The sequence below is a fragment of the Pezoporus occidentalis genome, unplaced genomic scaffold (assembly GCF_034315485.1).
Source record: "Pezoporus occidentalis ecotype Australia unplaced genomic scaffold, CSIRO_AGI_Poc_V1 ctg8, whole genome shotgun sequence".
Classification (NCBI taxonomy): domain Eukaryota; kingdom Metazoa; phylum Chordata; class Aves; order Psittaciformes; family Psittacidae; genus Pezoporus; species Pezoporus occidentalis.
Window position 1 is genome coordinate 4567507 of NW_026916158.1, and position 18706 is coordinate 4586212.

An 18706-nucleotide genomic window follows, 5' to 3' on the forward strand; every position below is an offset into this window, starting at 1 on the left:
CCCCAAAAGAAACATAAATTCCCTTACTTTTCTCTCCAGAGAAACTGATGCTGCTGATAATTGATTCAAGTAGATTCTGTGAATACAAATATTATAATCTGAAATGTTATTCATGCAAAATGAGAATTCCAAAATCCCAATGCTGATTTTTATATGAACACACACAAGGGAAGGAAATAGAGGAAACAGTTTAATTTCAAAATATTTTTTAATTTTTCAGGTATTCCCTAAGTGGACTCGATTTTTTTTTCTTGGCAGCTATTTCTGAACAGCCACATAAAGTTTAAATGCTGTCAAATGCCAAAGGATGTTTTCTTCTAAATGAATGCTAATTAAATTAGTAGCATAGGTAACTACACTTATTTTAAATTGTTTGTATTATGTGAGATTCAACTGAGACAATTACTATTCAGTATTGTGTGGGTTTTATTTTCTGTATTGATATATTAGCATATATTTCTTAATTGTGTAAAGTTATTAAATTAACAATCTATAATGTACTGATCATCTCCTTGATCACTCTTTCTGCCGCTCCTTTGCCTTGAGCTGTTGATTATGAACCTTATGGTGCCAGGTCCTCCAGCACCTGATGCAGACTGGTGGCCACATCCCATCCATAACACTGCATTGTACGTCCGTTGGTAGAGTGGGAAGAGTTTACACGTTAGTGCAGGGTTTGGTAATACGGTTCTGTATACTTTTAAAATAAGCTCTGCTGAATTAAATGTGATCCCAGAGAATTCCCATTAAAGCAGTGTCCTTCACACATAGTTAATCTTTGAATCATCACTTCTGCTACTCCTTCCAGGAGCTAGGAACTGTCGTGTGTGATGTCACCCTCTTGTCCTTGCCAACACAACTCTACAGCAGAACAACTTGTGAAGGACAATTCTGTCCAAAAAGCCCATGTGCTGCTGATGCCACAGAAAAGAACAAGATCAGCACAAACTGTAACATTCAGATTTTAGCCAAATCATGTCATGACCTCAAATGTGGCAATGTATATGACAACAACAGCATAAAAAAATCCCTGCTTAAAATAGAGTAAAATAGCCTTAAACGCCTATTCTTTGCCCTTTGTCCTGTGCCTGACAACCGTCTACATGCCAGCTATAGAGAGAGAGTGCTTTTGTGACACCAGCTCATCTCAAACCGGCCACACTTCATCACATGGAAACAATTCACAGTCACTATTTGGTTGGACTGCATTTATGGCTGCAACAGGTGAGAAGCACTATTCCTCTGAGTCATTGTCAGGGACACTGTGGTAAGAGGCCTCTTGATTGATTGGGGGGGGGGAGCGCTAATGACTGACAATGTGTCAGGTTTCAGGCTTGCACACAAGACTTGTTGATGTACAGTGTATTTTTAGTTGATCTATTTTTAATTTAACTTCTGTATTGTACTTGTTGCTGCAAAATCCCTGAACTTCATTCCACATGCCAGTAATGCTACCTTTCATCCCAGTCGCTTTAGAGTAATACTCCAAGAACATGAAGTTGGGTATATGTAATATATATATATATATATATATATATATATGCATATGCAAGTCACCAAGGTCAAAGTTTTGGTCTTTCTGTGTTATTCCCTGGACTCTGAAATTGGAGAGATGACATAAGAAAACCTTCACAACTGAGACACTTAAAAATATTATCTTAGAAAATGTCATGCCGGCTGTGCTGGCACCTGGGGCTCAGTAGCTGGAGTGGTTGCAATACCGTGATGGCATGGCACAGCCCATCCAATAATCCTGTCCATCCTGTGACAGCGTGTGTGACACTGCTGCTTGCAAGCAACTCCACAGTGCTCCAGTAAAGCCCAGTTCCTCTTAACGTGCTGTTGAAATGTCGGTATAAGATGTGATTTATGTACCTATACATTTGCAAGACAGGCCAGCCTCATTGCACAGAGAGTGAAAAACAATTTAGGGAGGCATCAATTGAGGCTTACACTGCACTGAGATCACAGATTAAATTGTGTGATCACCTCTGAGCCAAATGGTAACTTTCTGTAGAGTACCTGAGAAACTGAGCCCTGGAACTGCACTGGCAACCTATATAGTACCCTCTAGCCTCCACAAAGTAGACAGCATGCTTTAAAATGCCAGTAAATTAACTTTCTCCTATTAAAATAAACAAGCTTGGACAATTTTCTGCAGGCTAGTAAATGACACTGATAGAAGGAGCTATTTTTGGAGTTCTTGACTAACTTTCATGACCAGCATGTTTAAACCATTACTATTTCTATTCACTCCAGCAAATCATTCATTTGCTTCCATTTCTGGGAGGAAGAAGAGCTCTCCCTCTATTCATCTGAGTATATCTACCAAAGTCATCACAACAGCATCTGAACACAGTAATATCCAACCCCAGGATAACAGCCTATTGGCACTGCTACCAGTTGCAACTCCCAGACACTGTAAAGCAAATGGTCCCATCAAATAAACAATCCCATCTTTAAATACTGCACCTGGGAACGCATTTTAAAATTTAGCATGAAATAATATTAACAAATTCCCAGTATTGCACTTATCCCTTATTTAAAAGGCTTAAGATATTATATCCCCTTCTCCTTTTGTAAGTCAATTCAAGTTATGTAATGTATGTGGATTTACTTTGACTCAGTTCCAGATGGCAATATATTATTAAGCTCTACAATTGCAATTTTGTGGAAAACAGGTCAGGATATTATTACATGTCAAAACTCTAAAACTGTTCTGAATTTTTCAAATTAAAAAGGCCAAGTAGAAAATAACAGTTGTGCTAGAATGATCCTATTGCATTACCTTGCTCATGAATTTATATTTGGTGCATATTTTATCAGTTCTTTTGTTACTTTTCAACATCCAAATGTGTTTCCTATGACAAATTAGGGCTGGTTCTGCACAGAAATGGAAGGGGAGGGCACCAGCAGCCTGGTAGCTCCTGTCCTCCCCATCAAGTGGAAGAGCTTCAGCTCAGATCATGTCATGAAAAGACAGTTTCAGATGAAGAAGGAGCAGACGGGCAAAGAAGGGATGCAAGGCAAGATCTTACATGCAGCAGGCTTGCTGGTGAGGACCTCATTTCCAGGCAGAACATTGAAGTCTTAACTGTCAGGCGGATGTATGGTTCTCAAAGTTCATTAAATAAAGAAAAGAGATCTCTGTGGTGAAACAGGCTTCCTTCCAGCAATTTGAGGAATACAGTTGCCTTTTCACTCCCCATTAACATCTCCTTTGAACCAAGAAGCATGCAGAAAGACAGGCTGCTAATTTCCCCTGCCAACTCAAGGCCAGTCCTCAAGAAAAAGTCCTCCCCACTAAATCCATTAGTTTTCACTCTTACCCTTCTCTTGCTAAATGATGTCAATGCCGCATGTGAACTGTGGTAGTGGGCTGTTTGGACAGATTAAGTTTGTCTTATGGTAGTACACTGTTCAGCTACTTCCTGGCCTATTAATCATCCCTATATTATTTTTCTAGCATAACCAATTTGCTGAAAACAGTTTATTCCAAGTTCATTGAAGGACACGTGAGAACTACAAAAAGCCTCTTTGACTCTCCACTGCCAATTTTTACATATATCAAGGAGTCTCTAAGCTATGTTAGTCATTGAAATCAGTCAGCATATTGATGCTTCTCTAATTTTTTATCTTTTGGGAAAACCATCATCATAACAACATAGATCTTAAACTAAATACAGATCTTAAACTAAATACAGATCTTAAATTATGGGACTATCTTCCACCAAACAATATATCCCAAAACTGTATATGGGAGCTGACAGTTACGTTCTTATAGGCTTATCAGTTGGTTTCACTGCTTTAGGAGACACCTAAAACCTATTAATGCCATTAACAGTTAGACATGGGATCCGTTCCCTGCGGTAATTCTTCATACTTGTGTTATGGGGCATAACGCAATCAGTACAAGCCAGCTTTTGCAGCCTTTTGTCTAGGCTCCCTGCACAAAATACAGTGTCTCATTGCACACAGATAAAATCAGAAAGGTCTTGTTCACAGGTCAAACTGCAAGGGAAAGAGAAATCTAGCTGGAATACTTACAGAATAAAAGTCTCATGTATGTCTTAAATACAAATAAGAGTATGTAACAGTGTAAGGAGTTACACAGAATATGAGTAACTAGTGTTCCTGAACTATCCCTTACTATACTATTTCATCTTTGTGTTGTTATATCTTTGTGTTTGTTTCTATCCCTATCCAACAGTTCAAAGATTCAAATATATCTAACACAAAACATTTTCCTCCTCCTTAGTTACTGTCATTTCCAGATACAAAGGTCCTTCTGCCTTTGAAAAAGATGTGGGTGCCTGTCTGACAAGAGAGCTGCCATACCTGCTGATTTTATTGGCACATACCTTTCATATTCAGAGCAGCGCTGCTGTGGGAGAGGGGCTTTTGAAAGTTAGCCTTTGTTTTCAAATGCAGATTCATTCATGTTTATTCCACTGAATTTTAATCTAAAGTATAATATTCTGCATATGCCACTCTCATTCTTTTTTCCAGTTCCCAGGAAATATAAAAGATTTGACAAGGAGCCAAAAGAGACAGAAATGTCTGAGCTAGTTCCAACTGCACCTAGACAGCCTCTTCTTTGCTTTGCTCTATGAAGTTTCTGGTCTCCATAGTTACAAAAAAGTAGAAAAATAATGATCGTTACCTTAAACGTTCCCATCCAGAATGACAAAGTAAAAATGCTCAGAAACTTGCAGTGTGACAGCCCACTGGAGCGTGATTCCGCTTCTGTGAGCTGACTCCATCCCTCTCTGGATTAGGTGGTGCTGGACACTCTCTGCTTTGCTCTGGGCAGAGCTGGGATTCGACACATTCTGCTGCAGATCCAGATGCAGATTACATTCCCATGCATGTGCTGATCTTACTAGGTTTTAACAGACATGGTTCACTTCCTTTAGCTGCTTTAAATCACAAAGCTGACAGCTTCAACCTCACACCTACCCTAACATCGTTAGCAACAGGCCCACAGGAATCCTGCCTGGGCACTGCTGCCATCTCTGTGCTCCCTGCTGGACTGGCTCAAATCAACAGCCTGGAAGCTGGGTCCTCCCTGTATCAGCCACCAACACCACCCCAGGCACCCCCAAACCTGGACAGCCTGCACACTGCTTCTGTGCTTGGGTGAAGGGAAAAGCCTAGACAATTCACACTTGCTGAAGGGCAAAAAGTAACTTAAGCTGAAGGACCAATTTCAAAGCTCCAAATAAAGCCCTCTGTCTAAACCAGGACTGGAGGCTGTGATCTGTTAATTAGGCTGATCAAACAGGAGGCAAAATAGATGCCACGGAAAGCAAAAGCCACCCAGTAGCTTACTCCAGATTAAATTTTGCAAAGGGCAAAGAACAAGGGAGCATGTAGTGAGAGTAAAAGGGACAATGGTTTTAAGGTGAAAGAGGGTAGATTTAGATCAGATATTAGGAAGAAATTTGTCACTATGAGGCACTGGCACAGGTTGCCCAGAGCAGCTGTGGCTGCCCCATCTCTAGCAGTATTCAAGGCCAGGGTGGATGGCCAGCAAGGCCAACTGTTCAAGGCCAGCAACCTGATGTAGTGGAAGGTGTCCCTGCCTGTGGCAGGGGAGCTGGAACTGGATGATCTTCAAGGTCCCTTCCAACCCAAACCATTCTGTGATTCTATGAAAGTTTCTGACACAGACAACAAGAACTCAACCAACCAAAAAAAAAGACCTCAAAAAAACCCCCCCCAAACCAACCAAAAAAACAATAAACACCACCACCACCACCTCAAAACCAAACCACACAAAAAAAAAAAAAAAAAAGCCACCAAAACCCCAAATCCCCATTCCTTTCAGAGACACACCAGCCATGTCCTACAACCGCTTGTTCTCTCCACTGTCCCAGAACAGCAAGAACTGTGATGAAGCCTGGACAGAAAGAGACCTATCGTTGGAAGGACTGACCATGCATGCTCAGTTTGACACAAAGCTCATCTCTACTATCATGTCTTCAACCCCTCTTGTTTTTTTCTGCCTGCATCCCAGGCTGTGAAGACAAGGAAGAGAGAAGTTCTTCACCTAGGTTGCAGGTGGAATTGACACCAGAAGCTTCACATGTACCACCAAGCACAGTACACATTTGGTCTCTAGCTTTTAAAGATGCTAGCTGAATGCTCTGGCAGATCATTTTTGTTTTCCTAATTAAGACCACTATCCCTGCTGCTGAACAGATGTATTAAGTCTTAACAACATAATGAATTCAGCTGTGCAGTGACATACACCAGAGCTGATACATGGAGAGGCCATGTGGACAGACCAGTGTCAAAAAAAAACCAAAACAACCATGCATGAAATAAATGACAGGAGAAATTCTGACATCAGAGTATATTTGACTTCACTAGAACTTCCAAACCTGACACCCCTAAGTATCTCCAAATAGATCTCTTAAATACATTGAGGTCTGAACCAGTCCCATGGAAATTAAAGGATCCATTTCATTTTAGAGTAGCTAAGAGTACTACTCGGATATTTACTGACAGGCAAGTAAAAATTCCAAACTGCAAAAATCACCAGAATGACAGTACAATTGCTGACAGAAGTGTGCCCTGCAAATATGTGATAGGCCCTGCCACATGTCTACAGCAAAGATATTAGACAGTTGACATAAATCTGCTGTGCAAAAGTCACAAAGCTGGATCTAAATATCTAAGCAAGCAATTTATTAAACTTTAATGAATAGTTTGGTAGCTATTTAGTTGTTCTGCCCAGTTCCATAAAGGTGTTAGTGTAAACCAGAGAGTCAGGTTAAAACTTCAGTTTCTGTTAACATTCTGCCATGCTTCTGCAGTCACTTCATCCTATTCCACTGTCAGTCCTTTCAGCAGGGCCTCTGAATTTGCACCAAAGCAGCAAGAAGACAGGTTTGACAGCGTTAGGAGACAGATTCACCACTGTGGAGGAGAGCAGCAATAGCATTCATTTTTTACTGAAATAGTTTTAGAATTAGTCCAACCATTATTTATTTATTGATTGACAATGACTGAAATGTCATACCCACTTTGGATTTCCCTCAGCTGCTCCTTGTAAGACTTGCGCTCTAAAAGAAGAAGAGACCATTCAATCAACTATCCTCTTGCTCTGCAACTTTTGTTCAACCTCGTAGATGGAATAGGAAAAACAATAAGATAATATTAGGATTATGTATTTATCCCTTGAAGTTTCTCCAGTATTTGTTAATTTTTCCATACCACTGCTTCCAAGAAAGGTATCCTAATTACACCAGCAGTGATTTTCACAGCAAGTGATCAGGTTAATCCATCTGTTTTTGAAAGAAAAAAGAAAAAGTTTAAACTGATAACTTCTTACATGCTTTTCTTCTGTGGCTTTCCCCAGCAATGTCTCTCTTCCACCTCCTTTCTGTATCATTTTGTGATGAACCAAGCTGTGGATAACATTTGAGCTACACAGACTACAACAAACCATGTTTGCGTTGGGGCAGGTAGCCAGATTTTTCACCACTGCACACAACATAACAAAACCTGGCTGCTCTCAGCTACACAGTCATTTATCTAAATTGAGTTCTAACTATTTATTCACAGATCTTCTATTCATCTTGCATTCCTGGTTTCAGGTTTCTCCACAATCTTTCCCCATGTGTAAGACTAGGTGATTTCTATGCACAGGCTGTGCAATTGAACAGATGGATGTGACAGCAATGGCATATTCTTCCACAAAAAAAAATGACAGGATAATAAGTGGAGGTCTTGTTAAACTTGGCTAGTGTTCATGTAACTGCTTGTTTACTAATATTTCGCAGCAAGTCAGCTGTACTGACAGTCCTTTACTTGCCAGCCATTGAACATATTGGCAGCTGCTTTTGCTTAGGCTTAAAGAAATAAAGAAGGAAAAGGAACCAACAGGGTGTTCTGAGGTAGTCGGCCTCTTTTTTTTTTTTTTTGTTTCAGCTGTCAATGTTATATTGGAATCAAATACATACAAAGAAGCAATTCAGAGCAGAATCACAAGACACAACCATGTTTCAGAAACGAAAAAACAGCTGAACTTTAATAGCTTAACTTTTTTTTTCATAGGAAGAAAAGCATCAACTGGTTTAGTATGCATTCCTTTTTAACAGGAGACTAAACTTCTGTTTAAGAAAGAATAGCAATGCCAAGTCCAAAAACAGAGGGATTTTAAAGGACCCAAAATCTGATAAACACTATAGTTGAAGATGTTGCACTCCCTACTTGTGTTTTCTTTGTTTTCCAGAGGAATTGCATTAAAGGTAGTTCAAAAGACACCATCCAGAGGGACTTGGACAAGCTTGAGAAGTAGGCCCATGCAAACCTTATCAGGTTCAACAAGGCCAAAGCTGGGTCAGGGCAACCCCCAGTATCAATACAGGCTGGGGGATTGCCCTGGGTTCAGCAGTAGCAGTCAAAAATGACTGCTTAGTAGCTGGTGCAGTGCTGTGGTTTTGACTTTCAGCCTGGGAACAGTGCTGATAACACCGATGTTTTTAGTTGCTGCTCAGTAATGTTTACTCTGACCAAGGACTTTGTGAGTCTCATGCTCTGCCAGGGAGGATGGGAAGCCAGGAGGAAGCAGAGACAGGACACCTGACCCAAACTAACCAAAGAGGTATTCCATACCACAGCACATGATACCCACTGTATAAACTGGGGGCAGTTACCCAGAAGGGTTAAATCACTGCTCAGTCTGGCTGGGTATCAGTCAGCAGGTGGTGAGCAGTTGTATTCTCTTCCCTTGTTATTTCCCTTATCATTATTATTATTGGTGGTAGCAGCAGTGGTCTGCATTATACCTTAGTTACTGGACTGCTCTTATCTCAACCCGTGGGAGTTACATTCTTTTGATTCTCCTCCCCATCCCTCTGGCAGCAGAGGGGAGGAATGGGGGGAGTGAACGAGCGTCTGAGTGGTTCTGAGTTACACCTGGGTTTAAACCATGGCAGGGATGGAGGGATTGAGACTAATCCAGAGAAGGATTTGGGGATACTGTTGGCTGAAAGATTGGACATGAGCTGGCAACATGAGCTCACAACCCAGAAGGCCTATTGGATTTTGGGCTGCATCCAAAGGACCATGGCCAGCAGGTCAAGGGAGGCGATTCTCTCCATTTATTCTGCTGTGGTTAGACCAACCCCTGCAGTACTGTGTCCAGCTCTGGAGTCCTCAGTACAGGAAAGATACGGACATGTTGGAGAGGGTTCAGAGGAGGGCTACAAAAATTATCAGAGGGATGGAACACCTCTCCTATGAGGAAAGGCTAAGACAGTTGGGGTTGTTCAGCCTGGAGAAGACTCCAGGGAGACCTCATTGCAGACTTTCAGTTCTTGAAAGGGGCTTGTATTAAAGATGGGCAGAGACTTTTCAGCAGGGCCTGTTGCAATAGGACAAGGGGTAATGGTTTTAAACTAAAAGGGGGGAGATGTAGGCTGGATGTGAGGAAGAAATTTTTTACAGTGAGGATGGTAAAGTACTGGACCAGGTTGCCCAGAGAGGTGGTAGACATACCTGGAGACATTCAAGGCCAGGCTGGATGCAGTTCTGATCCAGTTGAAGATGTCCCTGCTCATTGCAGAGGGTTTGGACTAGATGACCTTTGAAGGTCCCTTCCAACCCAAAGTATTCTACGATAGTATCCCAGCCTCTCCCTTCCTCCAGGCATCATCATACACAATGCAAGTGTAAGAACAGCCACATAAAAAAAGTGCAGTAGAACCGTAGTTGCAAAACAGGAACATCTGTTTGTAATTTAATACAATACTGGAGTATTAGAAGAATACTGAGACAATATATTTATAGTCACAAAAGAATGAAGAAGAGTATGTAACTGTTCTTTGGCACTGTGCACAAGAGTTGCAGCATGCAACTCCTGTCCTTGAAGATCCAATTCCAGCCTTAAGAGTTCAGTTAACGTTCAGAGGAAGCCACAAAGGCCTTAATGGACTAACACGCTGAGTAATCCTGCTTAGTTCAGTGTCATGCGATAAAAATATCATGTACTTTCTGTTAGGATTTTTTTTTTTTTTTTAAGGATGAATCTGCTGTACTTGTCATGATACAAATCTGTTGCTGTAAAGCAATGTGCATCTTAAAAAGTATAGGTAAGAAGCAAATTTCCATACATCAACACCCTGAAACTACAGGAAAATACAGGTGAGCTCCCCCAAAGTCTTTCCACGCTGCTCCATCTCTGGAAATGATAACATTTCAAAACACAGGGCCCGTGTTTCAGGGACCTCACAGTAAATGTGGGTGAGTCAGGGTCAAGCTGACTCAGGATCTGCCTTCCCCTCACTGGGGTCCAACTCCTGGAAAAGACATTCATGTCTTCTAATAAGCTTGCCCTCCATGCTATCAGAAACAATTTTTTTCCTTCCTCCTTCATATCCTTTGTTCCTTCTCCTTTGCCCACAGAGGCTAACCTGGCTTGCATCATTTTCATCTGCCTAATCTGATTTTGCATCCAGAGCATTTTGATGCATGTACAGGGGAACAAATACCTTTCGGGTGTCTAGAGCCAAGGTGGCTAGAGACTACTGGGCAAGCAGACACTTTTCCAAAGACGTTGCTCAATTACAAGTCATTAGGGAGGTAATGAGCCTGCAACAACATTCTTCTTGTTACTATCACATCCTTCTCCTTTACTTTATAGGGATAATTACCTGCAAACACTATTTTGGAAATCCCTTCTTCAAGCATTATCTTTCAGCATACCCTGCTTTGGTAAGAACCAACCTTAAACTTGCCGGCGTTTAACAGCAAGCACGTATCATCATCCTCTGTTTCCTCCTTTAGCAATGTCTGGAGCAGAAATTCACACTGTTCAGAATTATATGACACTAACTTGTATTATCAGCATCCTGACCATATACCAGCACATTGGTGCTTTGGCTCTGGAAGGAAAAAGATAGGACTTATGTGGTCTACAAGCACCCTGCAGCACAGGTGGTCATTTTACCAAGTGAAAAGGTAGTCTCATTTTATTTGTCTGACAAGAACAAACATCTCCTGCTGCTCCCTCCTACAGTCATAAGGAAGAGAGGTTGTTGGAGACCTCACCAACACCTAACCAGAATGATGAACATTGGTAGCTGATGGAGCCTGGGGCTGCAAGTCCAGTGTGTCCAGTGTGAAACTGAGCCCCTTGACATAGGATTTTCCATATAGGAAGCTCCTCAACTACCAAACTACTCAGAACTGCAGTGCAAAGTAGTACTCAGAACTATAGATCTTTCTAGAACACGTATCCATTCAGCAACTGCACTGGACTGAATGTTGAGCCTGGCAAGGCATTAATACATTGGAAAATCATAATTGCCATGCTTACAGTGTTGTTTTCTACGAGTCATACCAGCACTTCCTCCACAGTTCTTTCACTTTAAAACAAATGAAAACATATTTGATGTGTATGACCAACGACTATGAATTTAGGTCTAATTTATACTGTTATATAGTTCAAACAAAATAAATAAAGTGTTTCTTGTTTAAGCCTTTGAATTCAGAAGCAGAAGTCAGCTGTGGCTTGTATCTGTTCATCTTGCATTTAGCATCTCTATTTGCTGCAACAGCAGGGGCTGCCAAAACCGTTGAAGAGAGAGAAACCATTTCATTTGGCACTGGACTGAATCCTTCTACACAATTCCTAGCAAAGACCTACAGCAGAGAAGGTCTTGCATCCTACTGGCCTGATAATGTATGAACTTGAATTACTGGCAAAAGAAATACACACTTTCACATCTTTTGACTAAAAAGCAAGGAAATAAAAGGAACAATTTACTGGACATCAGGCTTTTTCCCTTCACTCCTGCTGTCAAGTCTAGCAGTATTACTGCTGCAAAGCTGGTTCAGTAGTTTTTGGCACAGAAAGACTGAGCATGGAAACCAGAGGCAGAGACTGGTAAGGATTTTTCTTTCATATTAAAAACTATTTTAATAAGTAAATCTTGGTTTACCTCATGAAAACATCTACTGGCTCCAGGGAAACCCAGAAAGATTAATTCTCCCTCAACTTTCTCATACACAAATGTGGATGGGGAAGGATGCCACTGCAAGAAAGGTCTCATGGCTTCTGTTCCCACAACTTGAACGTTGGGTAAATCAATGCAGCAGCTTTAACTCTCTATTGCCTGGCTTTACTTAAGTGGTCCTGAAACATTTGGTTTTGTCCCCTTTTACCCTTGAAGGATGCTGGCAGCTTTATCTCAAACTGTTCTCAGATTTGGTCTTTTATTCCATCAGCAGATTCCCTGTGGTTGCTTCAACATTTCTAGCTAAGAACAAGTTCTCTGGAGAGCAACAGACACTTTATGGTGGCATTAGATTTCTTCATCTGGTGAGTTAACATGGGAACAGGTTCTCTAAGCTTAGGCTTCATAAATACCCTCAAACACTGTGTACTTTGTGTGTGTGTGTATGTGCAGGATGAAGAGAGCCAGGATTGCAGCTTTAAAAAGCTAATGAGTACCAAATTAAAACTAGTCACCTAATGCACCCTACTCATTCAGCCAAAGACTGAAGAGTCTCCTCCAGAGGGCATTATGCATACAAGGGGGCTGACCCTTTGCTCACTGACTGCACAGATCAAAACAGAAAAACAGATAATAGCGATTATTTTCCATAATTAAGAACACAGCTGATTAGTGCTAAAGCCTTATTTTATGCAAATACTATGCATAACTAGGTTCTCACTCAAGCTATAGGAAAAAAAGTGGGAGTGCAGGTCAATAGTGCTACTATTTATTTAAATTAATTTGAAACAGCACATGCACCCTCACCCTTAAGAAGCATATATTTTACATATTTAACATCTTAGTCCCGAGGCAAATAAATACCAGGGTATTAATTACCATCTTCCTTACTCAGCATCACCTCTATTAGCAGATCAGATACGGAAAAGTACTAGAAACCTGAAACAAGTTTTAAATCAAACTTCCATCTCTACTATTAGCCTTTTGAACATCTCTAAATGCAGATAAGTAAGTAGTCAAGAAATAGGCTCCCATCCTTGCAAATGTCTGGGGAAACTCCATCAACTCCAATAGTTACACGCTGGATACACACTGACTTAAAAGACCTCGAATTAGCACCTGATTGTATTCCTCCTTCTGCTGAACCCTGTCCTGCAAGAGGATCCACTCAGATGCAACATTTTTTATTTTACTGAAAAAAAAAAGTAGTGCTGAAAATAAAGTCAAATCAACAGAACTTGCAGACACTCTGCAAATCTGTATCTTTTTTTTCAGCAGTGTTGATTTTCAGCAGAACTTTTCCACTGAATTTAAAAGTGACATTTTAGACTACTACATCTTTAACTAAGATTTTCATATTAAGATGTGAAGCACAAATTAGAAGAATCTACTTTAAAAACCCTGTAAGTCAAATGAGTGTTTGAAAACTAAGCATGAATTAATAATCTGCTTCAAGACATCTGTTTTCCTTTAAAATGTGCTTTCTTAAGACTATTATTCATTAATATGAGATCAGGATCACATAAATACTGCCTTACTGACAAATTTAAGTCTATATCCAGATGTACTTAAATTAACCATCCAACTAATGCCATTACAGAACATTGTATGAATCTGGAACAACAGTGCTTCAGGGAAATAACTGTCACACAAAGGCGATGGAGCAGATCTAATTCAGTACTTTATCTCTAGCACTGGTCATAAAAGGGAAACAACAAAGTCCCATGCAGTGCTGCATGGATGTTCTGTCTGAGCAGAGGGGGCTTTATTCCCAAAACCTTCTACTCTCTTGTATCACTGCACAGCAAGGTACCCTTGACCATCAGTAGCACAGCCTCCAGGAATAAACCTGCCCCAGAGTACTGACATATTCCAGATCCCTGAGTTCCCATTCATTTTTTACACAGCCATATCTGCTGCATGCCAAGATTAGATCTTACCATTTTGAATATGAAGGCTATTTCCATGTCACCATAAAGTCTGAAATGGAAGTTCACAGTACTTTTCACCCACCAGGAAAAAGAGGATTTATCTCTATTGGCAGGTGCTCAGCAAAGCAATTGTAAAATTTTAGTCCGTTCAGAATCTCAAACTCCCTTCGACCATTTCACCATTCATTAAATGCCTGTGTCTTTGCTGCACACACATACCTGCAAATCAAAGCAGCAAAGGCAGGCATACAAATAACCTAACTCCACTTGCAGAAGAGGCTGACAGTATTCTTCTCTCTGTCTCTGAACCCTAGAAACAGTTAGGACTACAGCAGTCCTTGAGTCAAGCCATATGTAAAGACAAGTCTCTTGCAAAGAGTTTTTGTATTCAAGAAACAACTGTTTCTTAAGCAAAGGACTAATAAATCCACTGCAAAAGTTACAGGTGCCCTCCTTCCCCTCCCTCCCAGGACATCTTATACATATAAATACACACTTGTACATCTGACATAAAAGCATTTGCAGACGAACAGCAAGAGAAGGTGAGGTAATTCAGCTGTAAACTGTACCTGGATTCCAAATGTTCCTGGTTTGCTCCACAGTTATACCAGATACTACATTTACATACCAAAGAACACATTTCAACTTCCATGGCTTTTACACAAACACACACACACACAATTCCATGCTCAACTAGGCCAGTGAAGGCACTACCCATTTGAATTTATTTCTGCCCCAATCAACATGGGACTTTAAAAGATAATCTCTGATAGAAATTCAATTTATGTCTCCTTCTGCATGTCTAAGCAGATCTGTAATCAGTGTAATCACACTGCCACACTTCACATGTGTGGAGTAAGGGTCCCAAATGCTGTTTTCCCTGCTGCAAAACCAGCCTTAAAATCTTACCAAAACAAACTTAAATGTGCATCAGCCTAAGAAAAGAATAAGACTGACCCAGCATGCTCCTGGGGGAAATCCTGGCTGTTCTCTCTCTATAGTGCTTCCTTTTTTTTTTTTTTTTTTCATAAATTAAATATTTTATTCTTTTAGAGCTCAATCTTATTTAAGATGAGAAGGGAAAGCTAATGAAGAAAGCCTTCTGATTCCAAAAGTTCCAAAAGTTGCATAGGGCTGAAATACAGCTAATGTGTACTGATATTTAAAAGAGTAAATGTAACAAGAGAAATAACTCTTGGCTAAGAGTCTGATGTAAAAATTGGGCAAAGTAATATAAGTAATTAAAGAATAAGTAAGGAAATATTTGTTTAGAAAGAGTTAAAAGAGGATAATAATAATACCAAACAAAACAGGGTTAAAGAAACTAGATTTACTAGTTTGGACATGAATTATAACAGTTCAGTCTATACAGGTAAAAGTGACGATGATGACGATGAGTGTTTAGCCTTCTATAAAGCATTTAATCAGGTGCTTCATGACATTTTCATCAAGAGACTTGAATGATACATGATCATTATGACACTCGCTAGAAGAGCACAAAGCTGGTTAGCAGCTGTACCTCCAAATGGAGCTACAGACAGTAAATCAGTGGTGAGCAAGAACATTTCTACAGGAGTCCTATAAGACTTAGACATTGGTCCTGTGCTGTATCAATGACCTGAAAAAAAAAAAAAGTGTTAGATTTGTAATTATTAAGGTTTACAGAGGACACAAAAATTTGAGGAATGCAAAATAATAAAGAACACATTTCTGAGCTGGACAGTGAGATAAGATGGTAGGAAGGAAAAATGAACCTCAGACAGAAAAAAAAATGCAAATTTTATTTACAAAAGTAGAACTCTGATCTCTAAAGAATTAAAAAAAATAAAATAGTTGGGAGACATGACAAATACCCACCAAATAGATTCTTCAACTGCAATACTGCAGCCAAACAGGTTAAATGCCCTTACATCATAAATATAACCACAATCTAGTACTAATCATCTTATCTCCATGCTTTCCACTGACATAACTGCCCCTGACATGCTGCAGCTGGTTCTGGTGCCTAGTTATTGAATGGTGCTGGAAACTTCATAATCTTCACAGGAGACATCCAGGAACAAATAAAATATTTTTTAAAGGGAGACTTCAAGGGGAGGTGATCCATGTAGGATGTCCAAGAGAAAGCTGTGGTCTCATGTTTATGACAGAGAAACTTGTGTGGTAACAGCCCTTTCAACTGAGCAGTCAGATGAAACATAATTTCATGCTGGAAAGTGAAGCTAGACAAACATTAGCCATAAATACTTGGTTTTAAGCACTGAGAGTAATATTGCAATAAATTGCAGTTTGCAACAAATTCTGCACCAAAAAAGTCTTCATTAGATGGATTTTCAAAAAGCTGCAGCCTTGTTCGTACACAGTTTAATTAACTTTGGGGAACAACTAAAAATGAATGGCCTTATAAATGTCTGAACTGCAGATTGCTGGTCTGTTCTATCATATATCTAAAAATCCTGGCTCTATGCTATGCATCTTGTAATCTATGTACCAGATGCTCACAGGGGTTTAAAGACCAAGATGAGTTCAGAAAGTACTTAATTTCTTGATACAGTGCCCCTTCATTTTATTATCTAGTACACCAGCCTACTGCAGCAAGCAATCTCAGTTTTCCAAAATTGTCCCATTCCTACTGCTATTCAGCATCACATTTTAGTATTGCTGTATGAAGCATATTACTTCTGGGTTATATTTTTTCTGACACTGCTATCATTTCTGCAGCACAAATTCACAGTGAGACAAACATTTCTATGTTTTTTTGAGAGTATCACATTAGACCACCATTATGTCATAGAACAGTTAGGGTTAGAAAGGACCTTAAGTTCCAATCCCCCTGCCATGGGGAGGGACACCATCATCCTCCAGGCACAAGAGGATCACCAGTGTGTTTTCAGATATGCCAGGCCACCTTTGTGACATGACCACTGCAGCAGCTGGATTGGCAGCATGCTTCCAGGCTCATGAAAGCATCTCAAAGAGGTTGTCCATTTCCTTCTACAAGTTGGCAGCTACGGAACTACCCTGATCCCTAGGCTATAACATGGGATAACATGTGAGCCCAGGCTCAGCATCAGTTAGCCTGTTGACTCTCACATGACTGCTTTCTGGTGCAGCAGCAGCAGTGACTTCCAGAGGCATGCATGTAGAAAATGTGTTGTATATAAGTTTATGCCAAGTATCAGAATTTAACAGAAAAAGTGGGTGCTATTTAATCAAAACACACTGTTTTAACATGCCAAAAAGTTTGTATCTCATAAGGCAGATTTAGTCCAAGTATAGCTTCTCTGATCAGACCTTTTAGTTATACCAGAGATGTATTTGGCCCAGTACTTAGAAACGAGACATTACCTGCAACAGACTGGTATTGTACACTAATTACAGTTCTCATCACTATAGGAATGTACTTTTGTCTATAGCTCTTCCATTCCATGAAAGAAAATGAAGCTCACTCAGTTAAACTAAAAACTAAAGATACAATAGAAATCTTGGATATATAAAATCCACTGGAATTGAGAATATAAACTGGTACAGAATGCAGTACATCTCCTTTAGAATAATTGATTTATACCAACTTACTTCACTGGAGAGTGCTGTCTACCTGTCTAGAATTCATCTTAACTTCCCGCTTAACACACAAATAAGTATCAGTTTATCAGATAAACAATGCCGTTAACTTTCTGTTCCATCTTTTGTCTTTGCCGTACATTTCTACTATTTGTAAATTGCAGATTCAGAAGCCATATGGATTAAATTGTTTATACAGGCTCATGTTTGGAAAATTTAACTTGAGGTTTCAAGCATCTTTGACATCTGCTTATGGAATGGTTCCTAATTCTGTGAATACCTTAGCCATATACTTAACAGCAAGCATAGGAATGGCTTTTGGGGATTAGAAATACTTTCTGACCTGGTACCCACAGAGAAACAGCACTGCACTTGGACTGGATGCTATGCCAGCTGGCAGAAAAACAGAAGGGAGGCCAGTCTTGGGGAGAATCCTTCACCTGCCTATTCTGTAAGGGTAGTATGGACTCAGCTCCTCTGAATCTCAAGTTCTTCATTCCAGAGTCTGAGCGCTCTCCACTTCTAGCAAATTAAGAGAGAGATGGTCAAATGGTTATCTTCTAAAAACAACTGGTACACTTGCTTTAATACAAAGTACTAAACATATTATATATGTGGAGTATATGTATATATAAACAAACATATATTCCAAATGTATAATATGTGCAAAATAATACCACTGACTCTTTAGCACTTAGGTTTACTACTAAGCTTTTCTTCTTTTATAATTATGAACATACGAGGATAATGTCTCTGACTTTAGCTTAGACTCCTCTCCAATTCAAACATTTTATACAGAATGCTTGCTTCCAATCTTCAAAACACTTCATCACATCATCAAGCTTCTCTGTGCAGAGCTCAGACAGGTATCTTCACACTTCTATACATAACACTTGCGATTTTTTTTCATTTATTGACATACATTTAAGGACCAAAGCCATTTCTAATACAACCTATTGAAATTAAGTTCTGCAATCTGAAAACTTCTCTCTTACAATACCACCATTGCAAACAATTACAAATAGCCTTTCTTATCAGTTTTCCATGTCCAGGCCCACAGACTGCCCTACAGATTACTCAAGAACAGAAATTAATGGTAGTTGAAATCAGTACTCTCTGCCTTCTCACCTGTGCTAGATCACAACAAGTCCTTTAAATATCTTGAATACTCTAACTTGAGTTCTTCCAGGCTCAGAGTATGCCAGCACTGAGAAGTCAGAAGGTTTTGGCACCCCAATACTA

General features: G+C 39.9%; 1 long non-coding RNA gene across 1 annotated transcript; it reads right to left on the minus strand.

Annotated features, from left to right (window-relative positions):
* Positions 1-2928: 2928 nt before the first annotated feature.
* On the minus strand, positions 2929-17977 carry LOC134155718 (uncharacterized). Its single transcript, XR_009961696.1, has 3 exons — positions 17808-17977; positions 4664-4882; positions 2929-3218 (listed from the first exon to the last, which is right to left on the minus strand). It is a non-coding gene; the product is annotated as an uncharacterized LOC134155718 (long non-coding RNA).
* Between the last annotated feature and the right edge of the window lie 729 nt (positions 17978-18706).